The sequence below is a fragment of the Urocampus carinirostris genome, chromosome 16 (assembly GCF_059441175.1).
Source record: "Urocampus carinirostris isolate Australia breed hairy pipefish chromosome 16, RoL_Ucar_1.0, whole genome shotgun sequence".
NCBI classification, from domain to species: Eukaryota; Metazoa; Chordata; class Actinopteri; order Syngnathiformes; family Syngnathidae; genus Urocampus; species Urocampus carinirostris.
The window spans coordinates 11,442,361-11,456,088 of NC_142364.1; the positions used below are offsets into that span (position 1 = coordinate 11,442,361).

Sequence of the window (13,728 nt, forward strand, 5' to 3'; positions counted from 1 at the left end):
CCCATCAATGTGGGCATCAGATAAGCAATTTATTTACTTAAAGGATTTGATCAAAAAAGACAGAAAAAGACCTTCAAGGTGTCAGGCAGACTGGACCAAAAAGGAAAAAAAACATCAATTAGATATTAATAGAAGAATAAATGGTCACCTACAAGTGAATTGTTCTTGCTCAATTTACGCCTCAAAAGCCGTTTCTTTTGAAACGAAAGTGTAATAAGAAAGCTTGATGCGGTTGAGAAAATGCTTGGATCACTTTTTTTCGTCCACTCTCTACCATGGAGGAGGACCTCCTGAAGCCCATCTTCCAAAAGTAAGTTAAACTTAACTTTATATATCTTTTTAGAGCATATTATTTGATGAAATGTTTACTTTTTAGTACAAAACATTACAGGTCACTTATACAAGCTCTAAACATACTTACTTAAACATACAAAATATAGCACTGAAGCAACTTACCAAAAAATTCAACTTACAAACGATCGTACGGATGGTATCTCGTTCGTAAGTAGGGCAGCGTCTGTACTCCTGCCCGTGCAAACTACACTTGTTGTAATTTGGGCCCACCAAGTCAAACACCCAATTCACTCTGGGATATCTCACAATACGACAGCACCCCCCACCTCAAAACATTTTCACCCCTGATCTATACGATTCACATAGGTCATCCTTTTTGACTTCAAAATGGTGCATTTCTACTAACGGTGAGAGATTTACATGTCTGAACAAGGTTACCCAGAGTATTCAGCCATCAAAGTTACTCAACCAAGAGGCTCTAACGGATCAAAACTCAAGGAGGGGATCCCTACCACGTAGACACAAAGTAAGTGGATTTATCTACCAAAAATATTCGATAAAAACAAGAGTGACAAGGGTTCCCAGAGTCTTCAGTCATCAAAGTTATCAAAGCTACTTTCAAGTGTGCTCAATGACCCTGCTACAAAACGAATCGCCAGGAATCTCCAAGAACTAAATCTGAGTCTACAAACTGGATTTGAACCCCAGTAAACAAAACGCGAGCAAGCCGCTTTTGTTGCTGCTCTCAATGCGCTTGAATCGAGTATCCCCGTGTGAACCTGTCGGCCGACAACAGGGGCAGAACCGTTCTCCCCCGGCGATCGATTCCAAAAGCCGGACGGATCCAAACTATCAACCGCACCTCTCGAGAGGAGATTAGTTGGGGATGAAGAAGAAAGCACCCCGCAGTTCTCGTCCTCCTTTTGAGATTGGGGAATGTCCTCCATCTTCTCGTCTCCCCCCTGACTAGTCGGTATCAAGAAAGACATAAAAAGAAGGGAAAAAAACAAAGAAGACACTTGGAAACTCATGAATATTGCAGCGTCTGGTCTCCTTGGGGGACGGGACGCCGAGTTGGGGCGTGACGAACATGGTGGGACGAAAGGCCGACGTGTCAGAGTGTCTTCATTCAACTTGGGATGCAAGACTTTGCGTGAATAACCCAATTTGGGTCAAACAAGGACCATACATTAATTGGGTTAAGACGACTCAACATCATGAGGTCAGAATAACAAACAAAAAACAAAAGATAGTAAATAACAAAACAAAACAAAAACAAAAAACATAAAATGAAAAGAAAATCAATTTGTTTAAAAAAATAACATCTCAAACTTTGTTTTGTTAAAAAAAAGGAAGGAGTTTATTCAGACGGATGGTTCCTATTAAAAGTCCCCCCAAAACATTGTTATAAGTTGTATAAGTTAAGTTAGCTCCAAAGGTTATTGTTTAAAACCACCCAAAAATGGGGTACTTTATACGCAGGAACGATGAAGAAATTTAATTTTAAAAATCGCTAAAACAATTTGGTCATGTTGGACAAAATAACTCCAAAAAAATGGATCATTTTATTAAGACTGGGGGTCGTTATATTAAAGACAGCGTAAAAATGTGGATTTTTTTTTAATAAATAAAAGAAATTACCGCCCAATATTTGTGTAAAACTACCCAAAAAAGTGTGTTGTGTAGTAAAAATAAACCCCAAAATTGGTTCAATTTATTTAACAAAAATTGAGCCTAAAAAAAGCGTGGTTTGTTCAAAGAAGTGAGTAAAAATTCAATATTTAATAAAAATATCGCCCACCAACTTGTGTTGTTTTGTTGAAAACATCTTCATTGATTTGGGCTATATATTGGACAAAATAACTGCCAAAAATTCCCTGTGACTGGCTGGCAACCAGTTCAGGGTGTCCAATGCCCACTGCTCGAAGATTGCTGGGATTGGCTCCAGCACCCCCGCAACCCTACTGAGGATAAGCGGTGCAGACCATGGATGGATGGATGGATGGAAAATCCCAAAATTTATCATTTCTTTAAGAAAGTCATTGATTTTAAAAGTCCAACCCACCCAAAAATAAACACTAAATGAACATAATATTTTAAAAGCCTAAAAAAAACCAATGACTGAATAAACAAGACAAAAAAATCTTAAAATTTCCTACAAACTTACATCATTTTTAGTAAATGAAAAATCCAACAAAAAATGTCTTTTTAAATTACCCACCAAAAACAGATAGGTGAATTAAAAGTATATTTTGGCAGAGGGTTAAGGGTTTAAGCTACCGCAGATTTTCCGAGTGGAGTTTGCATGTTCTCCCCATGCCTGTGCGGGTTTTCCTCCGGGCACAAACATGCATGTCATGTTCTCATTGTCCAAAGGTGTGAATGAGGGAGTGGATGGTTTTCTGTCTCTGTGTGCCCTGTGACTTGCTGGCAACCAGTTCAGGGTGCCCCCCTGCCCACTGCCTGAAGATAGCTGGGATGGGCTCCAGCACCCCCGTGACCCTACTGAGGATAAGCGGTGCAGATGATGGATGGATAGTATTTGGAGTGTATTTATTTCTGTTTAAGTTTCTTGCAATATCTCTGGGGGCAAATTATGAGGGGAAAATGTCAGGCTTGCAACTTCTCCTCTAAAAATCAGTGTAGAAAAAAAAACCCTTTCAATTTTCCATTTTTTGGGCTCCGAAGGAAATTGGATGCGCTCACATCAGCATGAAAATAAAATGGCTCAAGCGTCCCACTTTTTTTTCTTGCACGAGTCAGGGATGGAAATGAATCATTGGTTAATTATCATTGAAATAACATTTGGACAGAAATATCAGCAGAACATCTTTATAGAAGTTAGGAAAAAGACTCCCAAAGGCCTGCAGGATTAAGGGAGTCTAGATTTCTTTAGAACTCACTCTGACCGATATTGCAGCTCTGAGTATGGTTTGGTCCAATATTAACCAATCAGCTTTGAGCAGAAAGGATACATGCCTTTGTTTTTTGTAATAACTTGAGTTGCAGTCCCAATACGTATGATACAATACTGATATTGCAGCTGAGAGTAACATTTGATAACAATATTAACCAATCTTATTATATCAGAATTGATAGATGCTTTTGTCGTTGCTGTTTTCTAAAAATACAATACCGATATTGCAACCAAGAGAATGGTCAATACCAACATTAACCTATATGATATCAGCAAAAATGATACATGCTTTTGTTTTTAATAACCTGAATTGGAGATCCAATAATTTGGATACAATATGTTATTGCAACGAAGAGTATGGTCCAATTTCAATATTATCTAGTCAGATATTTTTTTTTGTATTTATTTTTTATAACTTGTACGTGTTTTTCTTTTTTAATAACTTAAATTGCTGTCCCAATACCAATGGGATAATTTCGATGTTGCAGCTACGAGTATAGTCCGATATCAATACCATCCAATCTGATACCAGCAGAAACGATGCATGAATTTGTTGGTGTCACTTTCTAATAACTTGTACATGTTTTTTAATAACTTGAATTGCAGTCCCAATACGTACGATACAATACTGATATTGCAGCCCAGAGTGTAGTTTGATACTAATAATAACCAATCTGATATCAGCAGAAATGATGATTTTGTTTTTTGTTTTTGTTAACTTGTACATGCTTTTGTTTTTTCATAACCAGAATTGCAGTCCCACAACAATACTGATTTTGTAACCAAGAGCATCGTTCGATATCACTATTATCTAGTGAGATACCAGCAGAAATGACATGTTGTTTTATTTTTTTAATAAGTTGTTTTTCTTTTTTTACTGCAGTCCTAAAATGAAGGATACAATGCCGATATTGAAGTCGATACCAATGTTATGGTCGCGAGTTAGAAACCTCAGAGGAGACTAGCGCTCGCGCTCACTTATTTTGCTAACATCTCAGCTCACACTCTGCCTAAATGGACTCTTTTCGCGAGGCGGGCGTTGCCTCAGAGGTTTTTTTCTCTTTTTTTGTCGCCCAGGACGTTGGGGGAAAGAATTCATCACGCATGGAGAAAATAACGTGGAGGACCCTCAGGCACACTTTTGATTCCGAATCCGACTCACTTGGCACACTTGTGATGAGCGACTGAAAGAAAAACAATATCGGAGACACAGCGGTGGGACTAGGAATTGAAGAACGCACTTTGTGAGATGCTCATAAAAGTGTTATAATGCTAAGCTAAAATTTCACCCATTGGAGAAGTAATAACGAGGGATGCAGGATAACTACAAAATATAACGTCACAGTTATTTGCCCAATCAAAAGAAAGACAGTAATGAGTTACATGACACCAATTGACATTTTTTGTTAGAAAGATTTGAAGTGTTTATTTTCCTCATTGGAACATATTTTGATTTCATACAGAATTAGTGGTATAATTTGGTTGTGTCTCCTCTCTACCTCTCCGTAATGTGAGCAATGCACTAGAGAAACACAATAATAAGTCACCCAACTAGAATATTCAATCAGCCAAGAAAGCTTGTTGGACAGATTCAAGCATTTATCTTCCTTATATTTTGATTTTCTATAGAAGAAATAGCACAACTTGGTTGGGTCTTTTTCGACCTCTTCAAAATGTGAGCGAGGCTCTAGAGAGACTCAATAATGAGCCACTTTTAGCGACGCAGTATTATTCAATCAGCTGACATTATTTGTTAGAAATATTTTAAGAGTTCATTTTCCTCATTAGAACATATTTTGATTTCACACAGAATTAGTGGTACAACTTGGTTGTGTCTCCTCTTTACCTCTTCGTAATGTGAGCAAGGCACTAGAGAGACACAATAATAAGTCGCCCAACTAGAATATTCAATCAGCCAAGAAAGCTTGTTGGAAAGATTCAAAACATTCATCTTACTTATATTTTGATTTTCTATAGAAGTAGTCGCACAACTTGGTTGTGTCTTTTTCGACCTCTTCAAAATGTGAGCGAGGCTCTGGAGAGACTCAGTAATGAGCCACTTTTAGCGACGCTGTATTATTCAATCAGCTGACATTATTTGTTAAAAATATTTTAAGTGTTCATTTTCCTCATTAGAACATATTTTGATTTCACACAGAATTAGTGGTACAATTTGGTTGTGTCTCCTCTTTACCTCTTCGTAATGTGAGCAAGGCACTAGAGAGACACAATAATAAGTCACCCAACTAGAATATTCAATCAGCCAAGAAAGCTTGTTGGAAAGAATCAAAACATTTATCTTTCTTATATTTTAATTTTCTATAGAAGTAGTCGCATAACTTGGTTTTGTCTTTTTTGACCACTTCAAAATGTGAGCGAGGCACTGGAGACTCAATAATAAGTCACTTTTAGCTACGTTGTATTATTTAATCAGCTAACATACCTTTCAGGAGGATTAATAGGATTTATGTTCTTCATTAGAAAATATTGATTTTTCTAGAGGAGTAGAAGCAAAACTTGGTCCTGTCTTCCTCTCTACCTCTTTAGGATGTGTGCTAGGCACCTGAGAGGCATGATAATGAGTCACTCTTAGCTACACTATAATATCAAATCAGCAGACAGGAGTTGCCAGAAGAATTTGCAGCATTTGCGTTATGTATCAGAACACATTTTGATTGTCTTGGTTGTGTCTCCTCTTAATTTTTACAATGTGAGCGAGGCACTGGAGAGATGATTAATCACTTTTAGCAACGTTGTAAACTTCAATCAGCTAAGACTACTTCTTATAAAAAATGTAAGAATTTGTTTCTCATTAGAATATATTTTGATTTTTCTAGCACAACTTGGTTGTGTCTCCTCTACCGCTTTCACAACCTCTCCTTAATGTGTGCAAGGTACCAGAGAGAGACCAATAATAATGAGTAAAGCATGCAGTAAAAAAAAACAACAAGTAATCTGCTATTTGTCTCTAGAAACAGGATCGTATTGTAATTGGTAGGCTTGGTAGCCATAATTTGCCTAACAATTGAATTTTGCGTGTTTTAAGCCTGTAGTTAAAATAAAATAAGTTATTAGTATTGGTCACCATAAGCAGGATTTTATCAGTTATTGGTATCAGTCTCCAAGTGCAGGATTTTATTGGCTACCTGTACCTATAAGCATGATTTTGTTGGTTAACAGTATATGTCTAGAGGCGCATGATTTCATCAGTTATCAGTACCAGTCTCCAGAAGCAGGATTTCAATTGGTTTTCGGTATTAGTCTCTGCAAACAGGATTTTATTGGTTATTGGTACAGTCTCTGTAAACAGAATTTTTTGGTTATCAGGATCTGGAAATATGATTTTTATCAGATATCAGTCTCTGGAAGCCGGATTTTTACTGGTCATGGGTATCGGTCTTTGGAAATATAACTTATTCAGATATCGGTCTTAAAAAAACAGATTTTATTGGTTATCTTATTGGTTATTGGTATCGGTCTCCAGAATCAAGATTTCATTTGTTATTGTCTCCAGATGCAGAATTTTATTGGTTATTGGTATCAGTATCCATTAACAGGATTTTATTGGTAATTGGTCTCCAGAAACAGGATTTTGTTAGTTAATTGGTTTCAGTCTCCAGAACAGGATTTTATTGGTTAGTGGTCTCCAGAAACAGGATTTTATTGGTCATGGTCTCCAGAAACAGGATTGTAATTGGCTTTCAGTATTAGTTTCTGGAAACAGGATTTTATTGGTTATTGATACAGTCTCTGTAAACAGGAGTTTTTGTTTATTGGTACCTGGAAATATGATTTTTAACAGATATCACTCTTGGGAAGCAGTATTTTATTGAACATGGGTATCGGTCTCTGGAAATATGATTTTGTTCAGATATTGGTCTCAAGAATCAGGATTTTATTTATTATTGTCTCCGGATGCAGGCTTTTATTGGTTATCTGTATCTGTCCCCCTGGATTCCGGCAGCCGCCTGCAGTTGTGGGAAGATGCCGGTCGTCTAGGGTCTCCCTTGCCACTGGATCCATCTTCTCTACAATCAAGATAGTGGCGTTGGGGAAAGCGCACCCCTTACGCCACTTTAAAAACCATCATTGCGCAGGTATCTTCTTTTACATGAGTCCCCGACCACAAAAGTCTGGCGGCGATGGAGTAACCAGTGACGGGAGCAGGTTTGAATGAGCTGGAAGCTCTTAGCTGAACCTCTGCACGTCAGCGGCACAGGGCAAGGGTCGTTAGCAGCTGGGATTGAGTGGCAGCTGTTTCCGGCAGACCCCTGTGTGTCTGAGCAGCACTATTTAGTGGCCGCACTGCTCACCCCAATTGGGGAAAGGCCTAGAAAAGGTGGCCTAAAGATTGCCCACTCAGCACAGTACCCGGACAGGAAACCGCGCCTGTCGGGACATTCCACTATGCGGTCGAAAAACAATAGCATTTAGAATTGCAGCATGGAACATAAGGACACTCCTGGATACCAGTCTGGACAGACCACAGCGCAGAACAGCACTCATTGCCAACGAGCTGAAGCGATATAATGTGGATGTGGCAGCGCTCAGCGAGACCAGACTCCTTGAGGAAGGCTCACTCAATGAAGAGGGGGAGGGTTATACATTCTTTTGGAAGGGATACCCCATGGGCGGACACCATCTTCACGGAGTTGGTTTTGCAATTAAGAACACTCTACTGCTGAAGCTCACAGAGTCACCAGTGGGTGTCAGTGAAAGACTAATGACTCTTCGCATCCCACTTGCAAAATGCAGACATGTCACATTAGTTAGTGCCTATGCACCAACACTGCCATCGAATGATGAAGAGAAGGATCGCTTCTACCAGGCACTCGATGACATCCTCAGTCACATCCCGAGGAATGACAAAATCATGCTGCTTGGTGATTTCAATGCAAGAGTTGGAAAGAGCTTGCAAAACTGGGATGGTGTGATTGGTGCCCATGGCATTGGAAAAGTTAATTCCAATGGCATGAGACTTCTTAGTCTGTGCGCAGAACATAACCTTACCATCACAAACACCATCTTCCAACAAAAGAATAAATATAAGGCATCCTGGATGCATCCCAGGTCCAAACACTGGCATCTGATTGACTACGCGATCGTGAGGAGGGCTGACCTGAAGGACGTGCTCATTACAAGAGCTATGCGTGGGGCAGACTGTTGGACCGACCACCGCATGATTCTGACAAAGGTCAGAATGCATGTCCGGCCCCTAGCACGTCATGGTGGTTCAAAGAGGAAGACACTCAACTGTGCCAAACTCTCCAGTAGCGACACCCTTGACAACTTCCGTTGCTCTCTAGCTGAGAGGCTGGCAAACATTGAGCAGCTGGTCATGTCAGAGGCTGGGATGGATGAGAAGTGGACCTATATATCTACCACCCTCTTTGACACTGCAGCCCAAACCGTTGGTTTTAAAACTAAAAAACACCAGGACTGGTTTGACCAGAATGCCGGAGAGATCTCAACCCTCCTGGACAGAATGCACAAGGCACACAGAGCCACCCTGAACAACCCACAATCTCAATTCCATAAAAAGCTATGGCAAGCCCTTCGTTCCGAGGCCCAGAGAACTCTCAGAAAACTGCAAAATGAGTGGTGGATCTCAAAAGCCAATGAAATCCAGTCTCACGCTGATAGAAGCGATATGCACAGTTTCTATGATGCAGTAAAAACCATCTATGGCCCCAGACACTGCTCACTGGCACCTGTTAGATCTGCTGATGGAACATCTCTAATCAAGGATCAGGCTATGATAGTGGAGCGGTGGGCTGAGCATTTCAACACCCTGCTCAACCAGCCCACCCCAGTGGACCCAACTGTCCTTTCAGAGCTCCCTGAACATCCTACATTGCCAGACCTCGACCTCCCGCCAACTTTCAATGAAATCCTGCATGCAGTCAAAACCCTGAAAAACAATAAATCCCCTGGACCTGACAACATCCCAGCTGAACTTCTCAAGGTAGGAGGCTACCTCTGTACACGGACACTGTTTCAATATATTTCAGAGGTGTGGAGACGAGAGTGTGTCCCGCAACTGTGGAAAGATGCGAACATTGTGACCATCTTTAAGAATAAAGGAGATAAATCCATCTGCTCCAACAGTAGGGGTATCTCTTTGTTGGCCACTGCTGGAAAGGTCCTTGCCAAGGTCATGCTCCGCAGACTCATCTCCAAAATATCGGAACGCGTCATCCCAGAGTCACAGTGTGGTTTTCGAAAGGACAGGGGAACAGTCGACATGATCTTTGTGACACGTCAGCTCCAAGAGAAATGCCGGGAGCAGCACAAGGACTTGTTCATCGCCTTTGACGATCTTTCAAAGGCATTTGACACAGTGAACAGGGACCTACTGTGGCAAGTCCTGAAGAGATTTGGGTGTCCACCCAAGTTTCTCACCATTCTTGCACAGTTCCATTCAGGGATGACGGCCAGAGTGGTAGTTGGAAAACACAGCTCAGAGCCCTTTGGCGTCGAAACTGGAGTGAGGCAAGGCTGTGTGCTGGCTCCAGTTCTCTTCAACATCTTCCTCGTCTGTGTTACAACACTGCTACGTAGAAGGATGGAGGAGCAGGCTGGAGTTACCATCAACTTCAGGGCTGATGGTAACCTGTTTAACATCAGGAGGCTACAGGCAACTACCAAACTGACTTCAGAGACCATCATTGAGCTACAGTATGCTGATGACTGTGCCCTGGTTGCCCATACACCGGAGGCTCTGCAAAACATTCTCTCGGCAGCTGTAACTGCATACACCAGAATGGGACTGACGATCAACACCCAGAAGACAGAGGTACTCTGTCAGTCCAGTGCTGACCTCTTACCAAACCCAATAACCCTCACAGCAGCAGGGCAACACCTGCTCATAGTGCCCACCTTCAAATATCTGGGGAGCATAGTGTCTGACACCTGCTCATTGGATGATGAGATCCAGAGCCGCCTCAAGCAAGCATCAGCATCTTTCGGTCGACTAAGGATAAGGGTCTTTCAAAACAACAACCTTAGACTCCACACCAAAATGCTGGTCTACAGAGCTGTATGTATCACGACATTACTGTATGGATGTGAGGCATGGACTATCTACAGCCGCCATCTGAAGAGCCTCGAGACCTTCCATGTAAGATGTCTTCAGAAGATCCTTGGCATCACATGGAGGGACAGAGTGCCGCACACAGAGGTGTTGGAGAGGGCAGGCAGCTGCAGCATGGAATCCATTATGGCCCAACGCCAACTTAGGTGGCTGGGGCATGTTGTTCGAATGCCCAGCCACAGACTGCCACGCCGTATCCTCTATGGTCAGTTACATCTAGGCCAACGCAGTGCTGGTGGGCAGAAGAAGCGGTTCAAAGACCAAATGAAGAACATCCTGAAGAGATGTCGGATAAACCCCTCCTCACTGGAGGAACTTGCTTCCTGCCGAGACCTCTGGCGCTCCCACTGCTCACATGGAGTGGATTACATGGAGGAACAGCGCATGCAACACCGTGCAGCAAAGCGTGCAAAGAGACATGCTCGCCAGGCCACCCCTGCTCCCCCCAGCACCCCCTTCACATGCTCTGTCTGTAACCGCATCTGTGGATCCAGGATCGGACTCTTCAAACATCAGCAGACTCACAATTAAAAGAAGATGGTCATCATCGTATCGATGGACAACCCCAAGAGTATCTGTCCCCTATATCAGGATTTCATTTGTCATTGTCTCCGGATGCAGGATTTTATCGGTTATTAGTAATGGTCTCCAGAAACAGGATTTTGTTAGTTAATCGCTTTTGGTCTCCAGAAGCAGGATATTACTGGTTATCAATAATTGTATCCAGAAACAGGACTTTATTGGTTATTGGTCTCCAGTAATGAGATTTTATCGGATATTAGTCTCCCAAATCAGGATTGTATTGGTTATTGTCTCCAGAAGCAGGATTTTATTGGTTATCGATATTTCTCCGCGAGTTTTTCAATTATGGGAAGGGAAAAAAAAAAACAATCGTGCAAAATGATCAAGCAATTGGCAGATCAGTGAAAATGGGATCAAGTAAGTATTGAAATTAGCAATAGCAAAGAAATTGACATGTATTTATCTGTGCATGATGTTTTGATGACCTCACTTCCTCCACGCTTGAGAAACGTTTTGCGCTTCCCAAAATATCTCCATTTACTCGCATAACAGCCTCAGCGTCTTCACTTTCACTTCACAAGGCGCTACCCCCAACCTCATCTCTAGCAGACCAATCCCACAAGAAGCTCTTCCTTTTTTCTCTCCTCCATCTTCTCGCTCACCTCTTTTCGTTCTCATGCTCCGGCAGATTCCCCAGAAAGCCCTCCGAACACATCGCAATGCTTTCAAGAGCAGTCGGCCTTTTGTATTATTCATGGGGTCCTGTCTCCGACGTGTCAGAGAATGAGAGAGGGGGAATTCATACAAGGTGAGACCAAGGAGGACACGTTTTGACCCAAAGACACCGGAACGTCCTCCTCAAAAGTCAGGACGGAAAAACCGTTTCGAACCCAAGATTGCCTCATCGCTTTGGAATTGACTCAAGAAGAATATCCCTGTTATTTTTCCATTCAAGAACAAACGCTGACAAGAAAATTAGCTTCAGTTCAGTCATTCAGATTACAAGAACCTATAGATTCATGATTATTTACTTATATAAAGTACATAAAAGCACCTACAGTACAAACACATATAAATCCGCAGGCTCCATCCATTAAAGTTGTCTAATACTTATAATGCAATACTGATATTACAGCCGAGAACATGGTCTGATACCAATATTATCCAAACGGACACTATCGAAAATGGCGCATGCTGGTTTGTTTTACATAAATATTATAACCTTAATTGCATTCTCAATACTTATGATACTGTACCGATATTGCAACCAAGAGTATGGTCTATTGTCAAATTTATTTAGTCAGATACCAGCATCAATGATACATGCCTTTGTTTTTATTATGTTTTTTAATCGCAATACTTTTGATACCAATATTGTAGAGTCCAAGTTCATCCAATTAGATATCAGCAGAAATTATGCAAGCATTTGTTGTTTTTCAAATAACTTGCATTGCAATCTTAATAGAATATTAAAGCCCAGAGGATTGTGCAATACCATTCAGATCCCAGCAGAACCAGGCTCCCCTTCATATTTTTTGTTTTGTTTCTTATTTGCATTGGCAATACTGGTTCCTTTGGTTGTATTATCAGTCTGTTTTTTTAAGTTTTCAAAATATATGTTGGCATTCCTTTTGAAGAACAGTTTTTATGATCACAGAAGAGCGAGACTGGAATTCAGAATGAACTGCAATATATATGAGCCCAAAATTGGACAGTTTGCACAACATCTGATATGATTTGATACTGTTTAACAATATTAGACCAGCATTAATGAAAATAAAAACTGGAACATATTTAACTTTTTTTATGTCAATGGTCCTGAAACCATCCCACAATAACGAAGCACTCTAGATGACATAATAACAGAATATATATATCGAAGCACTCTAAATGCAGGGTTCTCACACCATTTTAATGGCCGTAATTGAAGCACTTTTTAATTCAATTTTCCAGATTCTCCAGTACCATTAAAGCCCGAGTGTGTTATATTTGACCACCAGATGGCACTGTATTGTGTAATACCAATGAAATCCAGTGCCACGGAGCACAGCATATCAGCAGGTTGCCAGACAAACATAGCAATGACCTTAGGTCAGGGATTCCACTATGTAAAAGAAATACACATTTCTCTAACTTGGACTTTTTAAATTGTTTTTTGAAAAAATAACATTGGTAGCTCGGTGGCCTTGGGGGAAGGGGCACCTGCCCCGGGACTGGGAGGTTGCTGGTGCAAGCCTTGGCCGGGTCATACCTAAGACTTACAACATTGGTACCCATTGACTCCCTTGCTTAGCGCTTGGCATTAGGGGTTGGAATTGGGGGGTTTGGTCACCTATTGACTCCCAACGAGATGTCGCAACACACCAGTTGGGTTGGGCGAGGGGGCTGGGAATCCCCTCCTCTGTATCAATCTCCCAGAAAAAGTCAAAAGTTTGAATGTGTTCTTGACTCTACCCACCTCCCACTAGGGGGACATGGCTCCGGTATATAATGCAGCCATCCATTATCTGCACCGCTTATCCTCAGTAGGGTAGCGGGAGTTGTAGAGCCCATCCCAGCTATCTCCAGGCAGTGCGCAAGGGACACCCTGAACTGGTTGCCAGCCAGTAGCAGGGCACACAGAGACAACTCACTCGCTCATTCACACCTAGGGACAATTTGGACCGGCCAATTAACCTAACATGCATGTTTTTGGAATGTGGAAGGAAACCGGAGGGCTAGGAGGAAACCCACGCAAGCACGGGGAGAACATGCAAACTCCACACAGGAGGGTTTGATCCCATGACCTCAGAACTGTGCTGCACATGCGCTAACCACTGCGCTGCCGTGCTGCCTCCGGTATATAATAATGATGATAAAAATAACATTGGTATGATAGTTTGGCAATTTTTACGTAGTATTA

The 13,728-nt window shown here is 41.5% G+C and overlaps 1 protein-coding gene across 2 annotated transcripts in view; it reads right to left on the reverse strand.

Moving 5' to 3' along the window:
• rxraa (retinoid X receptor, alpha a) overlaps positions 1 to 13,728 on the reverse strand; it is a 152,870-nt gene that overhangs the window by 7,257 nt on the left and 131,885 nt on the right. The window lies entirely within an intron of this gene.